Source organism: Macrotis lagotis, chromosome 1 (genome assembly GCF_037893015.1).
Source record: "Macrotis lagotis isolate mMagLag1 chromosome 1, bilby.v1.9.chrom.fasta, whole genome shotgun sequence".
Lineage (NCBI taxonomy): Eukaryota > Metazoa > Chordata > Mammalia > Peramelemorphia > Peramelidae > Macrotis > Macrotis lagotis.
Window position 1 is genome coordinate 710,132,824 of NC_133658.1, and position 26,978 is coordinate 710,159,801.

The following is a 26,978-nucleotide window of genomic DNA, read 5'->3' on the forward strand; positions in this document are numbered from 1 at the left end:
CAAATATCATTGGAATAATTAATTTCAAATAAAAGTACTATGCATATAACATTCAAATTCTTCCTCTGCTTGAAGGCAATGTGATAAAATAGGAAGAATAATTGATTTGTAGTCAGAGGGCTCATCTCCCAACTCAGTACTGTGTCATATGGGTTATCCTTAAACAAACCACTTTGCATTTGGGGGCCTCAGTTTCCTCATCTGTAAAATGTGGGGGTTAAATTCAGTAACCTTTGAGGTCCCTTTCAATTATATTTCCATGATCCTGTATCATACAAAACACTTCATAATCTTGTCCCATATACTATATGATCAATTTTATTTATTAGTACTTCACATATTCACTTGCAGTGCTCAATCAGAAAACCACTTCCACCTTTCTATAAAAAGGCAATCTTTGCTGTGATTTCCCTGCTTGTGTTTATGGCCTTCATTTGCCCAATTCACTTACTCAAGTCTTCCCTATTTTTGAAAAGACTTTACCATTCCTGTCATTCAAACTCCCACAATGCAACTTTTTGGCTGTTATCTTGTGCTCTAAACTCATCTAACCTAGTACTTTTCAGCTTCTGAGAACGAAAACCGAGTATCATTCCTGGAAAGCATATATCAATAAATTGTTCCATAATTCTGTTTACCATCTCTGTGACTTTCCACTGAAACATCCCTTCCTGGCCACCACTCCCACACATGTGTTGTCTTACCCTTTGAGGATAGAGACTATCTTACTTTTCCTATTTTGTTTGGTTATAATGCTTAGAATACAGTAAGCACATCATCAAAACTTCCTGGTACTGGTTAAGAAATAGAGTAATGGATCAGTGGATTAGGATAGATTCTAAAGAAGTTGCAGTAAATGACTGCAATGACAAAACTAAAGACATCACCTTCTGAAATAAGAACTCACTATTTTGACTAAAATAGTTGGGAAAACTGGAAACTAATACAGCAAAAACTAGGCATAGATCCACAAAAATCCACAAAGATCTACCAAAATAAGGTCAAAATAGGTACAGGATTTAGACATAAAGAGTGATATCATAGATAAATTAATAGACCAAGAAATACTCTATCTATCAGATCTATGGAAAGAGGATAAGTTTATAAGCAACAAGAATTAGAGCACAGTATAAACTGCAAAATGAATGATTTTGACTTTATTAAATTTTAAAAGTTTTTACACTTATAAAATCAATGCTGCCAAAATTAGAAGGAAAGCATAAAGCTGGGGAAACAATCTTCACAAATAGTAGTTCTGGTAAAGGTCTCATTTCTAAAATTTATAGAGAATTGCATCAAATTTATAAGATCACAAGTCATTCCCCAATTGATAAATGGTCAAAGGATATGAACAGACAGTTTTCAAATGAAGAAATATATAATATGAAAAAATGCTCAGTGATTAGAGAAATGCTAATTAAAACAACAATGATGTATCATCTCATACCCATCAGGCTCTAGAGAAGCATGGAATGACTTAGGGGATCTGATGCTGAGTGAAGGGAGAAGAACCAAGAGAATAATGTACACATCAACAACAACATTGTGAGAAAAACTATCTTGTTGAAAGCAGCTCTTTTCAGCAGTCCAGAGAGCTAGGACAACTGTATTTGACTGGCTGTGGACTATAGTATCCCCTTCCAGAGGAAAACAAAACAAAACAAAACACACACACACACACACACAAAACAACCCTTCAGAATCTGATGAACACTTTATAAAAATTATCTCTTATGTAGCTCTTTCCCTTAATCCTAATTCCTCATATTGAAAACTACTAATCTGTAAATATGTTCATCAAATTATCAATGTACAATGCTAACCTTAAGGGGAGTGGGTGTGAGAAGAGAGGATGGAAGGAAATTTTTCATGATTTATTTGCATCATTCTCATTTCTCCTGCCAATTTTTCTTCTACCTCCCTTAATTGCTTTTCAAAGTCTTTTTTTCAGTTCATCCATAGCCTGAACCTATTTTCTATTTCTCTTGGAGGCTTTGGATAGCGAAGCTTCGAGTTTGTCATGTTCTGAATCTCCCTTGGGTCCAAAGTAATTTTCTATGGTCAGATTCTTCTTTTTCTTTTGTTTGCTCATTTTCTCAGCCTATGACTGATTTGCCACATTTCTAAGGCTTTGGGGGATTTTTGGGTTACTCCACTGGGACCTTAATTCCTCCAAGTCTTATGAGAGACTCTGACTACTTTCTCACCTGTGCTTTGATATGTGGATGATCACAGATCCTCCCCTCTGCCCTGTAGCTGTGAGGAAAGTCCCTGCTCGGCTATCATATGGAAGCCCAAACTGCAACCGTATCTGTGTGTGGACAAACAGAAGAGTCCTGCCCCAGGGAGGGGGCACAACCTTCTGGATGTGCAGGCTGGTTTCCCCAATTCCCTCTGCAAGTTCTCACCACAGGGCTGCTCTGAGGCCAGTTCTCATTTCATACTTATTCTGGTATGGCAGTCAATACTGTTCCTAGTGATCCCTGGGTTGTGCTGTGCTGTGGCTGTGGATTTTTTCCAACCCCCAGCTCAGTGAAACAGACCTTTCCCACAGAACTTTTAAGTTGTCTTGAACTGGGAAATTATATCACTCAGTCTTTCTCTGGGTTCTGCCCCTAGAAATTTTGGCTAGAGTCATAATTTGACAGCTTTTGGAGTTTTGGGGGGAATGAGTTTTGGGGAATTCGTGCCTTTACTCTACCATCTTGACTCTGCTCCCCACCTGCATATTATTGTGATACTTAACCTAATATATCCTAAACAGAGCCAGCCTGATCCTTAGGGAATAAAAAGGAATATAGCTCATATTCAAAGCCTTTCCAGCATTATAGGAATTGTCTGAATTTGCTTAAATTTCACTTCTATAAATCAGCTAACTCCATATGATGAGAACACAATAGAGATTTTATTTTCATGTAAACATTATAATGCAGGGTAATAGAATCTAAGTGCCAAGCCAGTGGCAATGAATATTATTGGAAGTCAAATGAAGGACTGATGAATATGAAGTGGAATAGTAATTAGAAACCTCCATAGATAAGGTTTGGGTCTGAGTTGGAATTTGAAGGAAGGGTGAGTTTTACTCAGTGAGAAAAGAGAAGAGACAATAGTTTAGGCAAAAAGAATGATAGAAACACAAGTAAAAGATATAGATTTTTTTTTTCTGGGAAGAAGGGTGAGAGTCATCCTAGACAATTACATCTCCCTTTAGAGTAAAGGACAAGATGCTATTCCATGATACTTCAATTAGGTAAGAACACATCTGCATTATTTACTGGGCATGAACAAAACCTGTACATTCCTTTAAGTTAATAAGTTAATCATAAACTTTTAACTATTTGCAAAAAATATCCTTGATATATTTAGTGTCTTTGAATGTCATTGGATATGTGGCACAGGTTGTCTGTTCAAATTGACTAAGAAATTTGATCATGTTCTATGGGTCATTATAACAGTGATGTCACACTCAAATAGAAACTATACATAAGAATCCCTACAGGGGCATATTGACTTAGAAACCTACAATGTAACATTAACTACATTTTACTGTACTTTATTTATTTTGTTGAATATTTCCCAACTACATTTTTATCTGGTTTAGGGTGTACTTTGGAGTGTTTTGAATGCAGTCTCAAGTGTGTGACATCTCAGCTCTATAAAATATCCTGCCAGTTTATATGTATCATAGGAAACTAGCTAAATGATTAATAATAACTGTATTATAAAGACTTTTGGAAAGATGTTTTGTACCAAACTCTAGCAATTATACCATCATAATATATACATTTTTTAAAAAGATCTATTTAAGTCTTGCTGATTGATTGATATAAACTGATGATCATGGAGAGAGCTCATGGGAGCAGCTCATAAGATGTAGCATTAGAGAGTAATCCTACAGGGATACTCCCAGAACCATAAAAGGAGACATAAAAGCTAAAACCTAACCTATCAGTCAGAGATGGGGTTTGAAAAGTAGTTTCAGAAACAATGAGTAGATCAGTCTGACAGGAGCAAGTGTAACCTTTATGTGAAGGATTTCCTTGTGACTAAGAATTGTTCTAATTTGGGGAGCTTTCATAATTTCTCTGGCTTATCCTATCCTATATAGTAATAGCTGAGAATGTTACTTCCTCAAAGGGTGTGCATAAACTCCTTGGAAAAATATATTGATAGTTTTAGACCACATTTTTTTCATTTTGTATTTTCTCCTCCTCCTCCTCCTTTTTCTTCTTCGTCTTCTTTTCTTCTTCTTTTTCTTTTTCTCTCTATCTCTCACAATAATGAAGGTCCTTATCACTCAAAGATGGGCACCATGGACTAAGCTATATCATGGGAAGGACTATCTTATCTTCTTTCAAGGATCTGTGACTCCAAGAAACAGACTTGGAATTGTATTCTGTTCTCTTTTATTTGTCCTCTATAGTTCTAGGCAGTGAATGACCGAATGTAGAATCAAGTCATGTTGACCTTGGAGGTAGGATTCTAAGCCAAGTGTTGCTGCCAGAACAGCAAGGAAGCTCTGATAACTTCCTGAGTCATTAGCACAAGCTAGATTTTGGACCTGAAACCCAGTGGGACTATGCTATATAGAAAATGAACTAAACTGTGGACCTAATTCTTTCCCCTTTCCTAGAGTTGTTGAAAGGGCAGGGCTAGTTCCATTTTAGGTCTGTGTGTGTGTGTGTGTGTGTGTGTGTGTGTGTGTGTGTGTGTGTGTGTGTGTTTTGGAGGACATATGTATTCTTATTCCTGTTATATTTGAAATAAATATTCTTTTGTAAAACTTAATCTGACTAATAAGTGAACAAATGATACTTGGGAAATATCATTGTTGAGGACCTGAGTCAATAACAGAGGGATTAGACACCTCCTCAACCTTCTATAGGGTGACTGGGAACCTTAGTAGGGGGTGGCCTTCAGGCAGTAGGGGAACAGGATGGTCACTGTTAGACTCTTTGGTTCTTTACAGTAGTTCACCAAACCTCACACTAGGAATACTCTCTTTATGGGTTGAGAGTATCACTTTCTATTTGCCCTGCTTATTTTTTTCAATTTTCACTCTAGGCTGAGTTGGGGCAAATTGCTCACAGTCCTTCCTTTTTTCCCTAGTTCTTGAGTGGAGTCTTCCCTTTCATTTAAAACCTCCCACTGAATACTGATTTTCAAAGGGGCTCCTTTCTCCACCTTCAACTTCCCAAGAAGACTTTAAGAAACTATAGGAAATGGGGGGGGTGGTTAGAATTGATCTGAAGTTTGTCACTAAAGTGAAGGGGAGGGAGAACCCTATATTATCTTCTATTACATATGGTCACAATAAAAGATGAGTGTGAAATATGTTAAGAACAGATTCTTAAGGGCATTGAATGTCAAACTAAAGAATATCTTTTTTTGAAAGATTTTATTTTGAGTTTTACAAATTTTCCCCCATTCTTGCTTCCCTCCCCCCAGCCCCCACAGAAGGCATCCTGTTAGTCTTTACGTTGGTTCCATGCTATACATTGATCTCAGTAGAATGTGATGACAGAGATATCATATCCTTAAGGAAGAAAAATAAAGTGTGATATCATAAAATTACATAATAATATGCAGGGTTTCCCCCCTAATTTAATGGTAATAGTCTTTAGTCTTTGTTCAAAGTCCATAATTCTTTCTCTGGATACAGATGGTATGTCAAAATAAATAATATCATTTTTACATTTCTTTCTTCATATTATTTGGTGCATCTGTTCCTTCCTTCCTACTTCCATTGCAACCACCCTAATTTGAACCTTTGTCACCTAGACTATGCAAGTGTAGTGAGACTAAGCACTTACTTTCTCAACCCATATACACTCTAGCAAGTTCCATCTCCAGAATTTAGCTGGTTCTATCTTGGGATTCTAGGAATACCCCTGAGGAAAAGTGGGAATTTTTAATGTTATCAATTCAACCTACCAACTATCAGGTTCAATCTAATATCATTGCCAATGATTAGCACCCCAATACCATTTAAGTATTAATATCTTCTCTGTATTATTAATAACTGATTTAAAATCAATTAGCTTTTATAAAAAGATATTTACTAAACATATATAGCAACAATTAAATTATAATCACCTCAGAAATCAGAGACTTTTCTCTTCTACACACAACTGAGCAATGGGATAGGAAAGTCAAATTTAGAATAGTGATCACAAAGCATTTCCAATACTGAGTTCATTCTGGGAAAGAGCATAATTTAAGGGAGATTTGTTTCCTTGCCTATGGGACAAAAGATCTCAGCTGCTAGATTGGTTCTCTGCTAGTTTTAGTCAAGTTTGTTGCCCCTTAGGGTTAGTCTCTTCATAGATTTGAATTCTGGACTGCTAGTGGCTTTTTCATACATTCTAAGCTTAATTTGATCTATGATGTAGTTTTTCAGTATGATGTAACCAAAGTTTTCTATTTCCCTTTTGTAACATCTTTAGTTTAGTTAATGATAAATTCCCAATCCATAGTCATGAAAGGTTATGTGTTATTTCTCTTATAATTTTTAACAATCAATAATAATGATCAATAAAGATCAATAATATGATCTCTAATATTAATGCTACATAACCATTTAGTTTATTGTGAAATATAGTAGTAAGGCATTCATATTAGCCTAATTTCTACCAGACTGTTTTCCAGTCTCCTCAGTTTTGGAGGGTTTTTATGTCATTAAATGTATAGTTTTTCCCTAATTAATTTATGTGGGTTTTTTTTTTTTTTTTGGTTTATTGAACACACTTGGTTTTGGAATACTATTGCGTCTGATTCTCCCTTGTCTAGTATGTACCCTTGATGACTGTTTCTTTAATATAACTCGAAGTCTGAAACTGATATATTCAGACTCTCTTTTTAAAACTTTTCTTTGGTATTCTACAATTTCCATTCTTCCAATTTTTTCTATTTTATCAAACTTTTTAAAGTATGCCTTTGATAATTTGGTATGGCAATAAATTAACTTTTTAAAAATACATTTTTATTTTATTTTTGGAAGCAATAAGGAAAGGAACTTGCCCAGAGTCTCACACCAGGAAGTATTTAAGAGGAGAACACGGGTCCTCCTAACTCGAGGGCTAGTGCTCTTTACTCTGCACCATCTAGCTGTCCCAAAGGGAATAAATTTTTAAAAAATAAAATGACATCTTCAAATATTCAAAAATATTTACAACAGAAATTTTTGTTATAGCTAAGAATGGGAACAAAATAATGGGCTCTTTATGAATTGATGAAGAATGAAGTAAGCAGACCCCAAAAAACCATATACATAGTCACAACAAAAATGTAAATTAAAAGAAAAAGAAACCAAAAAAATCAAAATTAAAGTAAAATTGTAAAGATAAATAAAAGATCTTCACCAGGGGCAAGGTTTAGAACAAGAGAAGTTCATCATGGACTGACTAGTAGAAAAGTTGCATGGTGAGTAAAACTAGAAAAGACAGCAAGTACCAGGATGCAATAAATTAACTTTGCTAATATCATTTCTATTAATTTGCATGACCCAGACATGAGCAAAAGGTTTATTAATTTGAAAATCAGTTTTTAATTTTATTTAATGTTTTCTTTTTAAGGGATAAGTTAACATTTCCTGTTTAATTTTTAATATTTATTGTTTTCTACACATTTTAGGCTATTATTCATTTTAAATTTTAAAATGCATATTTAGCTCCTTAATCCTCTCTTTGTTTTCTATTTTAAATATATTTGTAGGACTGTGATTTTCCCCCTGAAGATTATTTTATCTACATTCCAGAAATGTTTATATGAGGTTCAAGCATTATAATTTTCATAAATATTAATTGTTACTATGAATAAAATATTCTTTGACTTGTTAAGAATTTCATTCTTTAGTCTTGATATTGGTTCTAACTTTTTATTTGCATTATGGCTTGTAAAGGAAACTTTTGCTATTTTTATCTTTTTATATTTATCTGTTATGCCTCTATAACCCTACTATATGACTACTTTTTGTGAAAATTCAAAGTAGTACTGAATATTTCAAACACATGGGTGAGCCAAGATGGTGGCATGAGGGCAATAATTCCTAGAAACTCTTCCCCCAAAAGTTCCAAAAGTCATGAAATTATGACTTTAACCAAAGTTTAAAGGGGCAGAACCCACAGAAAGACTGAGTGAAACAATTTTCAAGTTCAAGACAACTTGGTAGATCTGTGGGAAAGTTTGTTTCCATGGGAACCAGGGATTGGAAAAAGCCCCAAACCATTTGGGCCAAAGCTGCTCTGCACCTGCCATAGCAAACCAGCTCCAGCCTTCCAGAAACAATCCATAGGAGGCCTGGGTCCCTGGGGAAGATTAGATCTGTGGGTTGGAGATCTCTGGGGACAGCATGGAGGGTTGGTGGTAGAACTCTGCTGCACCAGAGTGAGTATGGAGCTCAGGCCAGTGCCAGATTCAGAAAAGCTGTGGGGAACCTACAGAGCTACTCAGCAGTTGCTTTCAGAACATTCAAACCATAGATGGTAAAAGGTGATGGTGATGGTGGTGGTGAGACTGTAGAGGTCTTTCTGATATCCCTGGGACAGGACTGCTGCTTTGCCCATATTCAGATCCAGGCCAAGTCTGGGAGCAGGGATCCTATTCACAGCTCCAGGGTAGAGGGGAGTGCTTGTGGTCATCTACAGATCAGAGCACAGAGCCTCTCACAAGATCTTGAAGTAATTAAGGTCTTGGAGGGGGGGGAGGGTATCCAAAAAAAGCCCCTAAACCTTGGAAGTACAATAAAATCAGGTCATAGACTAGGGAAATGAGCAAACAACAGAAAAAAGAACAATCTGACCATAAAAAAATTACTTTGGTCCCTTGGAGGATCAAAATCTACACTCAGAAGATGACAAAGTCAAGGCTTCTTTATCCAAAGGCTCCAAGATAAAAAGGAATTGGTCTCAGACTATGAAAAAGTTAAAAAGGACTTTGAAAAGCAGGTAAGGGAGGTAGAGGAAAAACTGGGAGGAGAAATAAGAATGATGCAGCAAAACCATGAAAAACAAGTCAATGGGGCAACTAGGTGGTGCAGTGGATAGAGCACTGGCCTTGGAGTCAGGAGTACCTGAGTTCAAATCCAGCCTCAGACACTTAATAATTACCTAGCTGTGTGGCCTTGGGCAAGTTACTTAACCACATTGCCTTGAAAAATCTAAAACAGAAAAACAAACAAACAAAAAAACAAGTCAGTAGTTTGGTGAAGGACATGCTAAAAATACTGAAGAAAATAACAAAAACCAGTTTAGGTCAAATGAAAAAAAAATTAGTCCAAAGGCAAATGAGGAGAAAAATGCCTTAGAAAAACAGCATTGACCAGTTGGAAAAGGAGATAAAAAGCTCTCTGAAGAAAAAGAACTCCTTCAAATTTAAGATGGAGCTAAAGGAAGCTGATGACTTTGCAAGAAATCAAGAATCAATGAAACACAACCCAAAGAATGAAAAACTAGAAGGAAATGTGAAATATTTAATTGGGGAAAAACAAACTTAAAGGTTTGGTTGATAGAAAACAGATCCAGGAGAGATAATTTAAAATTTAAAAATTATTGGGCTATCTGAAAGTCATGACTAGGAAAATAGCCTAAACTTCCTTTTTTTCAAGAAATAATTCATCAAAATTTCCCTGCGATCCTAGAAACAGAGGGTAAAATAGAAATTGAGGAAAGTCACTGATCACCTCCTGAAAGAGATCCCCTCCCCCCCAAAATTCTCCCAGGAATATTATAGCCAAATTTGAGAACTCGCAAATCAAAGAGAAAAATACTACAAGCAGTCAGAAAGAAACAATTCAATTATTGTTGTGTTAAAGTCAAGATTACACAGGATTTGGCAGCATCTATATTAAGGGTTCAAAGTGCTTAGAATATGATATTATGGAACACAAAAGAGCTTGGATGACAACTAAGAATCAACCACTGAGCAAAACTGAACATCCTCCTTCAGGGGAAAAGATGGACTTTCAATGAAATAGGGGACTTCCTGATTTTCCTGTTGAAAGTACAAGAGTTGAACAGAAATTTTGATCTCTAAGTACAGGACTCAGGTGAAGCAAAGAGAGGGTGGATGGGAAGGATGAATTATGAGGAATTTAATGATGCTGAACTGTATGAATTCCTGCATGGGAAGAAGATGCTGATAACTCATATGAACCTCCTTATTTTTAAGAACAGTTAGAAGGAGCATATATAGACAAATCAGTGGAGGGAGCTAAACATAATGGTATAATATAGTATAAAGATGGAATTAGTGGGTGATAACACTGGGAGAAAGGGAAAGGAGAGGTAGAATAGGCTAAGATATTTCATATAAAAAAGGTCAAGAAAAAGTTCTTGCAATGGAGTGGAAGGGGGAAGATGAAGAATGGCTCAGAGAGGAAATAACACACATTCAATAGTGTATAGAACTCTATCTTAGATTAAAAATGAGGGGAAAGGGATGGGAGAAAGAAGATGGGGAGGCAAGAGGGAGAACAAGTGATAGAAGACAGGGCAGATCATGGGAGATGTTAGTCAGATACAATACACTTCTAAGGAGGGACAGGGTAAAAGGAGAGAATAAACAGATAGAATAAATGGGAGTGGGGAGGAATAGCATGGAAGGTAATACAGTTAACAATAGCAACTATGGGGAAAAAATTACTGATGCAACTTCTCTGATGGACTTATAATAAAGAATGCAGCCCATCCCAGAGATAAAGCTGATGGTATCTGAACACATACTGATGCACACTTTTTTTTCTCTCATTTCATTTCTCTTGAGGTTTCTCTACATTTTTTTGGGGGGGGAAGAGGGCTTTATATTTCTTTCCACAACCAGATTATTGTAATAATGTGAAATTAAACAAATGAATCATTAAAAATTAAGAAAATAATTCACAAACACAGCAATATCATTTGGAGAATATCATAAGTCTTTTAGATCTAGTTTAGCAAATTTTTTATTTTATATTTTCATATTCACTTTTGGTTTTTGATAAATTTGTCCAAAACTCAGAGGACATTAAAATTTCCTGCCACTGTTGTTTTTTTCTTGTGTGTCTAAGTAATCTTAATTTTATCATGTCACTCCTATACTGAGAATAAAATAGAAGATTCAAGTGTTTGCTGGAACATATCAAATAACAAATAATTTCTTGGCTCTAGCATTCAAAGTTCTCTACAATTTGTTTCCAGCCTCCCTTTCCAACCATAGTTTTCTTCACTTCACATAGTTTATATTATACCATACTTGGGACAGCTAGATGGTGCAGTGGATAGAGCACCAGCCCTGGAGTCAGGAGTACCTGAGTTCAAATCTGACCTCAGACACTTAATAATTACCTAGCTGTGTGGTCTTGGGCAAGCCACTTAACCCCATTTGCCTTACAAAAAACTAAAAATAAATAAATATATTATACCATACTTTATTTTAGCAACTAGAGTAATTTCTATTCCCCACTCTTATACTGCCTATACTTGTGTATTCTTCTTATCTCATTCTCTATACCTGGAACGAGGTCCCCTATTTTACTTCTCTTCAATTCAAATATATAATACAAATAATATACTTCTTCAACAATCTTCCCTATTCCTCCTAGCTGAAAATAATTAATCAAAAGATTTCTCATAATATTTTGTTGGGACATTACTTTGATATTTCAGTTCAGGGGATCATAAAGTTTAGAGCTACGTGGGTTCATATCAAATAATTAGCAAAATATCATCATTTTATAGGAAATGGAGACTCCAAAAGATAAAGGGACTTTTTCAAGAACACCAAAGTAATAGAACAGGAATAACTGAAAGGAAAAAATGTATTTTTCAACATACTTAGACCCAGAGAACAATCAATTATTGAGGAAGCTAATAGAACATAATGTAATATCAATCAGATTCTTCAGGCAATACTTTATAGGGCTAGACAGACAAAAATAATAAATAAATAATAAATTTATTTGGAGGAATAAAAATCTAGAATCTTAAGATAATAGAAACTTCTAGATAATGGGAAAAAGGTAGGAATAGAGGGGGAGTAGCACTTCCAGATAGTAATTATTTTACAAATCAGAAAAAGTATTTAGTTCTGATAAAAAAAAAACTTGAAAAAATAGATCACTGAAATGGTTCGATGACTGATCAACTTAAGAAAATGCATCATTTCAAGATAGATAAGAAGGATTGGAAAATTGAAAAAAGTTGGACACAATTTAGGATTATAGGAATAATTTTTACCATAAATTCAGAATAGACATAGTGTCTGTATATTAAAGATCATATTATACAGAAGTTAGAAGAGAAGCAGTTCAGGTAAATTTTATAACTATAGCTAGGAAGAAAATGTTTAGTCAGACAAAAGTTGGAGGTGATTCACAAAGTAAAATGTTGATTTTGATTGAAGTGAAAAACTATTAGTGAAAAAAAATTAGCACAATTAGAATGAGAAAAAAATGTGATCAACTGGGAATAAAATTTTCATCAAATATGTTTTCTGAAAAGTTTCAGATATATAAGATATTTGATGACTTAATAGAAATGTGTATATATATATATATAATTTATAAAACTTATCTTTCCAACTAATAAGTAGTTAAAGGAGATGAATAGTTTCCAAAGAATTATAAATTATTAAAAATCTTTTAAAAGATTACTTCATATTATTATAGATAGGATAAATATAAGTCAAAGAAACTCTGGGGTTTCACCCAGAAGATTAGCAAAAATGAGGGAAGATGTAAATCATTAATTATAGATAGGTTGCAGAAAGGTAGGCAAACTAATACATAGTTATTGGAATTGTGTATTGGTTTAACTATTTGGGAAATTTATTTGAAACTATATTTAGAAAGTTACTTAGAGATCAGAGTCAATTTGGTGGATTAGGGGCAGTCACTCAATTGAACTCTCCCAATATTCCCTGTCAAATAACTTTAAAATAAACCTCAAATCAAATTTTGGCATGACAGAGTCAACAAAAAGTCAAGATGAGACATATTTCCCATCTAAAGAGATAATCATGAATACTACATTTTTGATAAAAGGTACCATAGACAATGAAGTAATATAAAAAATTTATAGCAAGTTTCTCTGATAAAAGTCTCATTTTTTTCAAAAATACATTGAGTATAGAATTGAGATAAATCTACAAAAAATAAGAAATATTTCCCAATTGATAAAACTGTCAAAGGATAGAAATAGGCAGTTTCAAAAGACATCAAAACTATCTTCCATTGTATGAAAAAAATTCTCTAATTCACTATTGACTAGAGAAAGGCAAATTTAAATACATGCATATCAGACATGAATTATGGTGGAGGGGTTGAGAGAAAAACAGGTATACTAATAATCTGTTGGTAGACTAGTCAGCTGATCTAACCATCTGGAGAATAATTTGGGACTGAACCCAAAGGACTACAAAACTACAATATCACTGTTATGTCTGTATCCCAAAGAGATTAAAAAGGAAAAGGGTCTATATGTATAAAAGTATTTATAGCAGTTCTTTATGTAATGACAAAAAATTGGAAATTGAGCACTGTTTGAACAAGCTGTGATATGTAATTATGATGGAGTATATTGTGCCATAAGAAATGATGAATAAAAAAATGACAAGACCTTTATGAACAGATCACATTGTAACAGCAATGTTGGAATAACAATCAACTGTGAAAGACTTGGCTACTCTGTTCAATGCAATGATCCAAGACACTTCCCAAAGATTCATGATGAAAAATGCTATCCATCTCCAGAGAGAGAACTGATGAACTGAGTGCAAATTAAAGTATTATTCTCTTTTTTTTATTTTTCTTGTCTTTTTGAAAATATGACTAATGTGGAAATCAGTTTCATGTGATAATTGATATCATAAATTTTTGCCTTCTTAGTGATTGAGGAGGTGGTGGAAAGGAGAGAAATTGGAACTCCAAACTTAAAAGAAAAAAGTGTTAAAAATATTTTTAAAATTGAAAGAGACTAAAATGGCCCTTCATTTTGATTCAGAGATATTATTCCAAGACACAGATGCCAAGGAGGTCAATGATTTAAAGAAAAGTCTTATGACTTGAAATTATGTAGCTTTCAGACTGTCCTCTGACACTGAACTTATTGTTCACAATTGTGATTTAAATATGTCCAACATACTAATAAGATGTGTGACTGGATAAATTGTTCAAACTTTCTGGGCTTTTCTGGAAGGCTCCCTGTTTCCTCATATGAGGAATGGGAAAAGTAATATTTTCATAACCCAACTCACTGAATTGCAGTTATGTAAACTTTTTATAGTGCTAAATGCATAACTATCTTTTTTATATTTTTATCTAATAGAATGAAGTTATACTTTGGAGATAAAAGTTCCTCAGGAGTTAACTCAAAGTATGATTTCACTGTCTCACCTTTATTATTTTTTTCTTGTTTCTGGAATATTAAGCATCTAAGGAATAGAATATTTCAGGAATATTAAACATCTAAACAATTATAGGTTTCCTAGACCTAGAAGACTCCCTTTGCATGGAGCTAGACATATAACAATGTTCCACAATTATTTGTTGATAGATGGATTGCTTTTTGGTCCACTTATTTCTAGGCATCACTCTAGAGGAATATTTTCTCTATCAAAACCAAGCATCCACTTCTTATTCTTGTTCTACATTACTGCAATAGCTGCAATGCTGATGACCAACTTGAAATCAGTTATAAGAAGCCTGTGAAAATGCTTCTCCTACCAAATACTAGAGAACATTTCTTCTGAAGGCTGTTCTTTGTAAACAGAAGTGCCTTGTTGGGGGGGGGGGCATGTGGAGAGAAAGAATTGAGACTTTCCTGACACAGCAAGAAGAGTTAGATTTAAGAGCTCTGCTGTCTCACCTCTCACTTTGCCAGGAAGAAACAATAAAGTGAAATAACAGCCCGTGAAAGTGGATGGCAGTTCCTAAAACAAGAGACTTAGGGTGAGTTATTGCTGTTCTAGATGGCGTTTCATAGTTTCTGACAGTATGAAGCTTGCTTGAAGGGGGGAAAAAAGATAAAGCCACCCACAGTATGTCTGGAGTTAATATGTATTTTTCCACCAGTCACAGTGTGGGTGGCTCTCTGTTTATGTAATTACTGCTTTCAAAAATGCTTAAATAGACATGAGCAATGAAGTGAAATTGCATGTGGAATATTCAGATGACATTGTATCTGTCGCAGTTACAGGCTTTTTCTTAGAAAAACAGTTTTTTAAAAAATTTTCTCACTTGGATAGAAATGCACCTTGTAGGAGGTTCAAAAGCAGCCTTATAGTAGTGCTGACAATACTGACATTAGTCAGATGAATTATCTTAATTAAACATGCCAAAAGGCCAACAGAGGGCTCTTTTTGTCAAGGAGAGTTGGGATCCACAACATGGTGAGGAAGGGGATTCGACTACATCAAGAGCTTAAGGGAATTGGGGAGAAAGGTGCTGGGATGAGGTGGGGTGAAGGAGAAAGGCAAAATGGGATTTTGTAGGCTATTCATTTCATATTTAACAAATTTCCATGATCTTTTACCTAGAAGTTGGTGGGAAGAGGTGTTCTGGTACACCTTCTTATCTTAAACCTGTAAACATTCTACAACTAATGATACAACTCTATATTCCAGGCACACCTTGCAAAAGATTCCATCTTACAGTACAAGAGAAATTCGCTTCTGTGTATTTTATGGTATTCTTGACTCATACAGGTCAATGGACACTACAACCAGCCAGCACTGAGTCTGTTAGTTCACAAGTATTTACTAAGTGTTAACTGTATACAACCAGGCCATCTTCAGCCATCCTATTTCATATTTGGCTTCTGGACCCAGATGGCTCTGAAGGAGAAAGTGATACTAGTGACTTAGTACAGTCCCCCCTCACTCAAATCCAATTCAAATGTTTGTCATGACATAGCCTCCTGATATCATGATCTTTGAAAATGAAGGACAAACCTTACTATATAACAGGCACTATGCTAATCACTGTAGAGATTCTGATGATAGAGGCTAGAGCTATGCACTACAGTGGGTCTATCTGCTGGTATTTAAGTATTACATAGGCTTAGAGTATCTTTCCCATCGATTTTTCCTGATTACCTCATCTCCTGCTTTGCTAAAAAGTTCACTTTTAAAATATTTAATTTAGGTAAAGGGAATATTATAGAATAAAGTTCAAATATATTATTTATGGCCATACCCTTTGACCCAACAATACCAATACTAAGCCTATATTCAGAAGAAATCATAAAAAAATGGGAAAAGTCTCACATGTTCCAAAAATATTCATTGCACCTCTTTTTGTAGTGGCAAAGAACTGGAAATTGAAGGATGCCCATTAATTGGGGAACGGCTGAACAAGTTATGGTATATAAATGTTATGGAATACAATTGTTCTATAAGAAATTAAAATGATCAGCATCTAGAGAAGCATGGCACAAATTATAATAACTGATGCAGAGAAAAAGGAGCAGAACAAAGAAATCATTGTACACGTTAATAACAACATTGTGAGTTGATCAACTTTGAAGGACATAGTTCCTCTCAGCAGTTCAGAGAACGAGGACAATTCTGGGAGACCTGATATGGACAATGCTCTCCACATTCAAATGAAGAAAAATAAAACAAAAAACAAACTACAGAATCTGAATGAACACTAAGCTTTCTTCACTTTTTAAAAATTTCTCTTATGGTTTTCCTTCCTATCTTATGATTTTCTTTCTTTTACCTTGGTCTTAATTCCTCATTAATAATATGACTATAAATATGTTAAACTCAAATATATATGTGCAATATATATGTGCAATGTTTACCAGACTGTTCACCCTTGAGGGGAGGGGGGGTGTTAGAAGGAAATTATGTAACTTATAAATATGTATATACATGTGGATGAATGTTGAAAAACTTTCATAGCATGTAATTAGGAAAATAAAATATAATAATCAACTGGAACATATATATGTATATGTGCACTAATTTTTAGATGAAGGCAGAAAGCTCAATAACTAGCTTTCTACTATTAGCGTAAGAGCAAGTTCTTTTGTTAGGTTAACTACCATTTTGCAATTTAGTCAGCAGAACTCCAAAGGAATGCATGGTAACCTTAGTTAATAAATTTTGGTTTGGAGATTTTCAGAAAAGTAAAAAATGGTTCTATATTGTCTGCTGAAGGCATTTTTACATGGAGAAATCCAACATGGTGACATGAGTAGAAGACTAATAAATAAGAAACAATGTAAATGTCCTGAAGAAACTTTCAAGTTTTAACTTGCTTCACCATTACATCCTAAGAATCATTAGACTTTTGTCTTTGGCTTGTTTTTTTAAATCTTCACTATGTGTTGTCTCTCCCTATTAGAGATATGATGAGTTCCTTGAAAGAAGGGACTATTTGGCTTTTCTTTATGTGCCTATAGCACTTAGCCCAGAGTTTTTTACACAATGTAAGTACTTAAAAGCTTTTTCCTTCATTCATAAATATACTGAACACCAGAATGAAGAAGGGATACCTTTGAATACGAAACCTCAAGAAACATGTATCTTGAGGCTGGAATTTACCTATTTTTTGAGCTACTCATAGTTTCATTCATTCAGCCAATCAGCATTAATTAGTGGAGTACTAGATACAGGTCAATTTAATGAATTCAAATTGACATTTAAGTGCCTGCTATATACAAGGCACTATTTGGCACTGATGGCCCTCCATGAATCTTTTGGGGATGGGGCATATCTGATATACAGAAATAATTAAACACAAAGTGTATGCCAAATTAAAGTAATTTCTTTTTTTAAGAAAGATTTTATTTTGAGTTTTACAATTTCCCCCCCATTCTTGCTTCCCTCCCCCAACCCCCACAGAAGGCATTCTGTTAGTCTTTACATTGGTTCCATGTTATACATTGATCTCAGTTGAATGTGATGACAGAGAAATCATATCTTTAAGGAAGAAAAATAAAGTATGAGAGATAGCAAAATTACATAATAAGATAACAATTTTTTCCTAATTTGATTGTAATAGTAGGTCTTTGTTCAAAGTCCATTATTCTTTCTCTTGATACAGATGGTATTAACCATTGTAGATAGCCCCAAAATTGTCCCTGGTTGTTGCACTGATGGAATGGGCAAATCCATCAAGGTTGATCATCGCCCTCATGTTGCTGTTAGGGATGTTTTTCTGGTTCTGCTCATCTCTCTCAGCATTAGTTCATGCAAATCATTCCCTGAATTCCCATCCCTCCTGGTTTCTAATGGAACAATAGTCTTTCATCACATACATATACCACAGTTTAAGACATTCCCCAATTGAAGGACATTTACTTAATTTCCAATTTTTTGCCACCAAAAACAGGGATGCTATAAATACTTTTGAACAAGTTATGCTTTTACCCTTTTTTCATACTCTTTTCAGGGTATAGACACAGTAGTGTTATTGCTGAATCAAATGTACATTTTTTTTTGCCCTTTGGTCAAAATCCCAAATTGCTCTCCACAAAGGTTGGATGAGTTCACAGCTCTACCAACAATGTATTGGTGTCCCAGATTTCCCACATCCCTTACAGCATTGAGCATTGTCCTTTCTGGTCTTATTGGCCAGTCTGAGAGGTGTGAGGTGGTACCCCAGAGATGTTTTAATTTGCATTTCTCTAATTGGTAATGATTTGGAGCACAAATTAAAGTAATTTCAAGAGGGAAAGAACATTAATGTCCCAGGGGATCAGAAATGGCCATGTTATAGAAGGTAAACCCTTAAGATATGCTTTAATGGAAACTGAATTTTAAGAGATGAAGAGGAAGAAGGGTTGCATTCAAGTTATATGAGGCAGTCTGTGCAAAGGCACTGAGAAAGGAGATCAGTTGTTGTTTATGGGATCTGAAGAAAGACCAGCTTTACTAGAATTAAGAGCACTTGTCAGGGAATTAATGAAATAAACCTGGAAAATTAAGTGGTAAACTTATTATTAAAAATCTTTTAAATACCAGTCTGAAGATTATATATTGCATACTATCAACACTAGGGAGCCACTGAAGAACTTGAATAGGGAAGTGACATTATTAGAACTTTTTTAGTATTATCGGTTTGGTTACAAAATGATGGATGAATTGTAGAAGAGAATGACTTGAAAGAGAAAACTATTAGCAATTCAATTCAATTCAACAAACATTTATTATGCAATGTATTGTGCTGAATCTGGGGAAATAAGAAAATAAGTAAGGTGAAGTCCCTGAACTTAAGGAACTACAACAGAGACAAAATAAACACAAATAATAAAAATTAGGTTATGACAATTGCATGAGGGGAGTGAAAAATTCTCTGAGATCAGATTTTGACAAAATACTTTGATCTAGAAAAGAAAGATCTGTAATCATAGAAGGTATTATGGAGGGAATGGCATTTAATATGACCTTGAAGCATGTCAGCATCCTGAGATAGGAAGACCATTCCAAGATGAAAAAAGTAAGAAACATCTATCCCAAAGCAGAAGAGTATGGTAGTAGTTTGAGGGGGTGGATAAGCTTACAGAGAGGGGTCTATGCAGTTTGAATAGAGCATGGAGTGCATGCTGGAAATTTACATGGTATAAACTCAGGGGTATAGGATGGAGTTAGATTGTAAACTTTGTGGACTTTGCTCAGTGAATTTAGTTGAGAATTAAAGTCAGTCTTTATTTTTAATCTCACAGATTACTACATTCAGATGATAAGAGTCAATGAACTACATACAGAGGTTTTGGACATTAGTATTGATTAAAGGTATTGTGAAAATTTATTTACCAGTATCTATAGTTGACTCATTCCTGTTAGTACAAAAATTTTTCCTTCTGTAAATTTTCTTTATCTGACACCTGCTTCCTTAAAATAAAGATGTCAGGGAAAAAGGGAAAAACAAGTTTTGTCAGATTCTACCAAGGAAGAAATATTTTAAATGTGGATCTCACATGTATAAGGTTTTATTATAGACTCATTAACAAAAAAGTTGATCATTAGATAATGACCTATATCTAAACATCTCTCTCTCTCTCTCTCTCTCTCTCTAGCAACTCACAAAATAAACTAATAAGAAAAAAGTAGTTTTTGATCTGTAATGGTAAATGAATTATCTATACTGATAAAAAGATTGAAATTAGTTTGCAGAGGGAAGAGAAGCAAAATGAAGGAGGGTGGGATGGGAAGAGAAACATCTGCAGTGATTGGAATTCGAAGGAAACACAGTTGCAGATATAAGGACGATGGAAAACAAAAGTATCCGTAGAAGGAGATTTGAATCTCAATGAAATTTATGTGTATTGACACTCGGGGTTGGCATCTAATTCCAGATTTACCATCGATTTAGCCACCCCTTACTCCTCACTGCTCATTACTGTAGAATATTGATGTTTGTCCTTCATTCACAAAGAAGACCATGACAACAGGGAGGTGATGCCACGACAAGGACATGAATTGGATTTGAGTGAGGGGGTGTTGATAAAATATAAAGTCCTTAGAGAAAGAGTCTGTTTTTCATTTTGCCTTTGTATCCTCTGGTGCCTAACCAAAGCATATGCACAATAGGATCTTAATAAATCTTGTTGGATTGGATTGGATTGGATTGGATTGTGTTCTGATACAGTACAAATTTATCAATTTAGTAGCATAAGATTTAGTGCTGGGAGGCTCCTTTGAGATTATCCAGTTTTCCTCCTTCATGTTACATATCCAGAGACTGATATCTGGAGAGGATGTAACTTGTTCAAGGTCTTAAATACAGTAAGTGATTACTTAAATGTAGTAAGCATACTCCCCAACCCAGAATTTCATTCACTGTACTATGCCTCCTCCTCACCTAACAAATGTTTGTTGAATGAATGAGTGATTGAATGACCCTGTACAGATTCACATTTGACCAATACTAATCTATACTACTTTCTTCAATGCAGATGGATAAGATAATGAAAGAAAAGCTTTGTGTAATGTAGGTATGCATATGACAGGTTAATATGGTGCTTAATCTGAGATCTCATTCTCTCTTTCCATTCTCTGGCCCTCCTCTACCACTTAACATCTCTACCACTTTTTTTGTGATATGTTGCCTTTTGTTAGTGATTTCTTCACTGTATATGTATGTCTTATCTCCTCAGATTATATTCTCTGTAAGTCAAGAAAAAAGGTTTATTATTCTTTGTATTTCTTACAGTGTCTAACACCATGACTTACACATTTGTGATGATCGACAAATATTTGTTGTTTGATTGAAAAACATGATCCAGTCTGCTAAGAAAGGTGGTGAGACAGCAGTCCCCAGCTGAGTGTTGATGTCAGTCTCCCTGGGCCCTGGTCCAGTTGGCTCATAAGGGATCCTGGGACTGAATTTTCAGTTGCTGGCTGAGCAAAAACCAGAGGGCACAGAAGGGAGGGGGAATTGTAGTTGGCATGTTGTCAAAAAAGATGTATACAATCACTTAGGGGCCAAATGATCCCTCTCAAACTTTGAATTACTCCGATATTTTTGAAAATCAAATTGCCTCCTTATTTCATATGGAAAATGCATACTTTTGGCTTACTATACTTATTTAATTATTTGAGTTATTAGTCCTGAAGAAATCTAAGATGAGGAGGTGACTGCTCAACCCTGCTAACAAAACATCATGATTCACGGTGGAGTTTTATTCCCATATTTATTTACAGTGCTCTTTTATTAATTTCAAAGGGGGCTGCTTATTGCTTTAGCAGAAATGACAGAAGCCTTCTGTACCAGTGGGGTTCCAATTCTGAGCTCCTGGATTCATGCAAAGACAGTTTGGTTTAAATATTCATATGAAGTATACCCATGTTCTTTTCCATCCCTGCCAAACCCATTAAGAGATCACAAATCAGTGCTGAACAGTCACACAGTTCCCTATTTACTGTTAGATGGCAAATTATTACTAATTAAGCTCTGTATAGTTATGGTACAAATTAAACTAGTTTATTGCCCAAACTATGGTTTTGTCTGAATAATGAATATCAGACATTAACTTTTAGTGGAGTGAACTGGGATCAGGCACGTAGTTGTGACTTTATGAGTATTTATCTTTTTGGGTTGTTTTTGCATATTTTCATTCATACCACCCTAATGCAGAATCTAATAGTCATACTAAGTATAAAAGGACAAGAAAATTGTACAAATTCAGGAACCAAGTTCTTTTTAAAAAAACATGTATTAATACAGATAGAAAATGAACTTGGACTCTTTTAGGCTTCAAATTATTTTTGTTCTTCTGGGAGAAGATGAGAATTAGATTTGAGTTTTTTGAAATGTGCTCTTTCCGCACCTTCCCCCCCCCCCACCTCCCACCTCCACCTTTTGACTTGCAAACCTTCCTAATGTTGTTGGTAAATATCATTTTTAAGATGAATGGAACCAGTTAAAAGCAGTCTGTGCCCAATATTGAGTGTTTAAAGCCATTTCTAAAATTAAGCTGCATGTCACATCAATCGCTTCAATCCTAATTAGCAGCAATTACAGAGTTTTGTATCATTCATTATGTAATGTGGATTAATTCCAAAAATGTTTCATTGAAAAAAAATGCTTCAGTGTTAATTAATTTCTTACAGTCAGAAGGAAGGTTGTAGTTTTGTCACAGCTGTGACTTCCCTAGGGAATAGAGATGGGGAGGACAATGGTTATGTGTATGTATATGTGTGTGTGTGTGTGTGTGTGTGTGTGTGTGTGTGTGTGTGTGTGTTTTAAACTTGAAAAGAAGAGTAGTAATGTCACTCTATGTCTGGGTGTCTTAATATTCAGTATCGTAAGAACTTGTTCCTGATAACCATGTTATCAAAATCTTATCAGGGAGCCAAAAAGGCAAAGGTAAGGAAGGCCTACCTGTGTTTGAAGAGTATGGCTTATTCCTTTAATACTCATTCATTCATTCATTCATAGCCATATAATATGTGCCTGCTATTTACAAAGCATTGTGCTATTTGGGGAGACAACAGGCTAGTTTATAATCTAGTACATATACATGTAATTCAAAAATAAATGATCCACTTAACAAGGCTAGGTAGATAAAGAACTGGCTTTGGTTCAGAGATTTGGATTCAAGTCTTGCCTTTGATGCTCACAACTGTCTAACTTGGGCAAGTCTCTTACTTTTCAAGGGCCCAAGAAACTCTAAGTTTCTGTTAGTGCAATATATACTCTTTGAAGGCAGATACTGTCTTTCTTGTATTTGAACTTTAGTACCCAATCTAAGTGTCTAGCATATAATACTTGTTGACTGATGAATTGATTGATTAATAAATTATAGATGAATTATTGATCTGTATTGGAGAAAGGAATTCATAGACCAGGTTTTTCTAATACAAAGATCTGGACCAAATAACAAAAGCAACAATGATTACAATTACAATGTAAAGTTGACTAACATAATAGCTATTTATATACTATAGAGAATCACTGGGATATATCATGAAAACACATCATCCTTAATGGCAGAGACTTTTTTTGTATTTGTATCCCCAACACTTAGCACAGTGTCAACTACATAGTAGGGACTTAAAATGAATCTGAAATAGGCTTTCATGATATCTTTAAAGAAAGGTAGGGACATGTGATACTATAGTTGGGTAGGTTTGAGAGCAATTAACTCACTGGACTAGAAAAATGTTGATTAACTTAACCTGTAAGACAGTATCTAGTAGACTGCATCAAAAATAACTATTGGCTCTGTCAGGCATTTTTATTGGTGACTTGTTCAGATAACACAGAAACTGGAGGGGATATCTGACATGAAGAAATGTATCTGGATCCAAAAACTTATCAAATAAAGCCAAAATTCTGATGTTCCAAGACTTCTAGAGACCTATCAGCTCATCATTGTATTCTTTCAATAAGCAATCTCTTCAGTCTCATCAGTTTCTTTAGTGACACAGATCATCACCCATCTAATAGACATTACTCATATTGAGCAGATCTAGTTTAGGGTCCAAAAAATTTACACAGTGGTTATTTACACAGGTTTACACAGATGGGAGTCTTGTTTGAGTTTTCTGGAACACCAAAAGGATATTAATAGAATATGTGTAGTTTTGTTCTTGCCATATAACTCCTCTTTCATCTTGTTTCTTTGATCTGGACTCTGCTCTTTATGTCCTCCATGATTATGGTAGATAGCTTTGGTGACCATATCTCTCTTTCTTAGATTTCTCTTAATATTAATCTGAATATCAGTGATACAGTAAAATAAAGAGGGAAAAAATCTCTTTAGGGAATAGCAGAGTTGAAAGAACACTGGATTTGGAATCAAAGGACCTGGATTAAAATCTCAGTTCCATCTCTTACTACTTATGTGAGCTTTGTCATTTGACTGAGTCTTAGTTTTCAGTTTTCTTTTTCTTTTTTTTTTTAATTTTTAGATTTTTCAAGGCAATGGGGTTAAGTGGCTTGCCCAAGGCCACACGGCTAGGTAATTATTAAGCGTCTGAGGTCGGATTTGAACCCAGGTACGCCTGACTCCAGGGCCGGTGCTCTATTCACTGCGCCACCTAGCCCCCCCTGTTTTCAGTTTTCTTTCTGGTGAAGAGAGGCTTGGATTAGATGACCTTTGAGGTCTTTATTAGCTCTAATTCTATGATCACATGACACTATGTTTGTTACCTGATAAAAGTCTAAACCCATTCTTACTTCTTATTCTACATAGAAACTTTTAATAAAGAATTGATGAAAATCTATAAGATTAAGATTCATTTCCAATTCAGTTTAAGGATATAAGAGATAGTTTTGAAATGAAGAAGCAAAGCAACTATATAAAAGATGGCCCCAAATAAATAAGAAGAAAAAATGCAAATTAAAACAAATCTTGATTACTTCAGATTGGTAATGATGACAAACTGATTAATGTTGTAATGACTGTGGAAAAAATAGACATCTAAACATTTTTGATAAAACAATGAGTTGGCTGAATTATCATGCAACTGTTTATTTTTATTGACTCAGCAAGACCACCAAGTAGACATATTTACTCAAGCAGGTCAAAGACGAAGGGGAAGTTCCCATAAATGCAAAAATACAATGCTCCTTTTTTTTTAGAATAGCAAATAATTATAATTTTGAAAGAGAGATTAGACTTTCTTGGTTAAAAATTGACAATAAAATGGAGACAATGAGTGAAATTTACAAGATTTGGATTTATATTAAAGAAAAACTTGTAGAGTTGTAAAAGAAACTAAATAGGATAGAGCACCGGCCCTGGAGTCAGGAGTAACTGAGTTCAAATCCGACCTCAGACGCTTAATAATTACCTAGCCGTGTGGCCTTGGGCAAGCCACTTAACCCCATTTCCCTGAAAAATCCTAAAAAAAACCAAATAAAAAAACTAAATGAACTACCTCGGGATATATCAATTTCCATATCTTCATCAAATGGAGGCTTGATGATACTATGTTTAAGATGTTGTAGATGAGATTAAGTTAGGGTTTGACTAAATAGCATTTGATACCACTTTATTTGTTGCAAAGTCAGTAGGAGGTAGATCCTTTCAAATTGAGAAAAGAAGACTTCCTGAGAAGTATCATTTGACTTGAGTCTTAAAAGATGGGTTGGATTTTCATAGACAAAATATGAGAAGTACTTAAAGCAATATATGTTCTTATCTATAAGGAACAATCCTACTGAAATCCTCAGCCTTTCAGGTTTTCCCCTGATGTCATGATGCTTAGTGGAAATAGGAAAAAGGTAGAATTCAGATTGTGAAGCTGGCATAGCAAATGACCTAGGCACCACAAAGATAATTTTTGTGTTTTTTAACCTTATTTTTAAAATGTTCATAGGAAGAATTAAGAAACTCCTAGTTTGGATACTAGATTAAGAGTTTACATAAATATCCTCATGCCCACTTTCAACTTAATTCTTAATGTTTTGAACTATTATATGTTAACAATTAGAAAGAATATCCAATACCATTATCTTAGAGGAGAGGAAACTTGTTGCCTGAAGAAGAGAACTAAAAGTTCCATACAACTCCAAATCCAAGAATTTTTCCATTATACTTTGCTACCCCCATTCTAACTTTAAATTAGCATAATCTAATCATTTTAAACTTATCTTCCTCTTCCCTATTGCTTGAATGCAATAGCCCATTAAAAACTGTAAAACCTGTCCAACAAACTGTGATAATTTCAGTTTGGAAAAAAAGAGCTGAACATATACTTAACATCCTAAATCTCTTCAGAGAAAATCTAAATTATGTGTACATGTGTACATTTAAATGCTGTCCTTTCTTTTCTGCTACAGAGCCCAGTGTAGGTTCTCTCCCTTTTAGATTCACTATAGGGAACTTCTTGCAAGCTATTTTCAAGTTCAAGTAAAACAAAACCTATTTTGGTTTCTCCGTTGTGCTGAAAAGACAGAAAAATCAATGATGTGAGAAAATTCTTTTTAAAATCTTCTAGATCCTAAGTCACATGTTATAATAATTTGTGATAAAAGTCTTTGACACAATATAAGCTCATTTATGTTAAAAGAATATTAGGCATAAAATGACCTTTTAAAATGTGATATAAAACAATACTTCTAAAACCAAATGAATATGAGAAAGCAATAGAAACTTTCCCAGTAAATATAGGAATAAAGCAAAGGATACCCTCTTTATCTAGTTACTTGGAATAATTGTAGAAATGCTAGCAATATCTGTAAGAAAAGAGACATAAACAAAAAAAAATCACTATTTGCTGATGACAGGCTTATTAACTTAGAAAATCCTAGAAGTTCAACAAGGAAAATAATTGAAATAATTAAATGCTTAAGTAAAAAAAAGCCTATGAAAATCTTTCTAACAATATTTTCATTTTTAACATTTTCCTTCCCTTCTAGAAGACTTTCTTTCCAAGTTGGGTGAATCCCAATGCTGCTTTGCAGTTATATATACATATATATATATATATATGGACATGCATACACACATACATACATATACTTTTATATAATAGTTATACTTTTATATAATGGTATCATATGTATATATGTATTGTACAGGTCAGTGTATATACATAAT

General features: G+C 34.5%; 1 long non-coding RNA gene across 8 annotated transcripts in view; it reads left to right on the forward strand.

Annotated features, from left to right (window-relative positions):
* LOC141507872 (uncharacterized) overlaps window positions 1-26,978 on the forward strand; it is a 250,353-nt gene that overhangs the window by 14,862 nt on the left and 208,513 nt on the right. Inside the window, exon 2 of one of the 8 annotated variants that reach the window (XR_012474295.1) lies at window positions 19,650-19,719. The exons of the other annotated variants lie outside the window; for them this stretch is intronic. This is a non-coding gene — a long non-coding RNA (uncharacterized LOC141507872). The remainder of the gene's footprint in view (window positions 1-19,649; window positions 19,720-26,978) is intronic. 8 annotated transcript variants of the gene reach the window in all.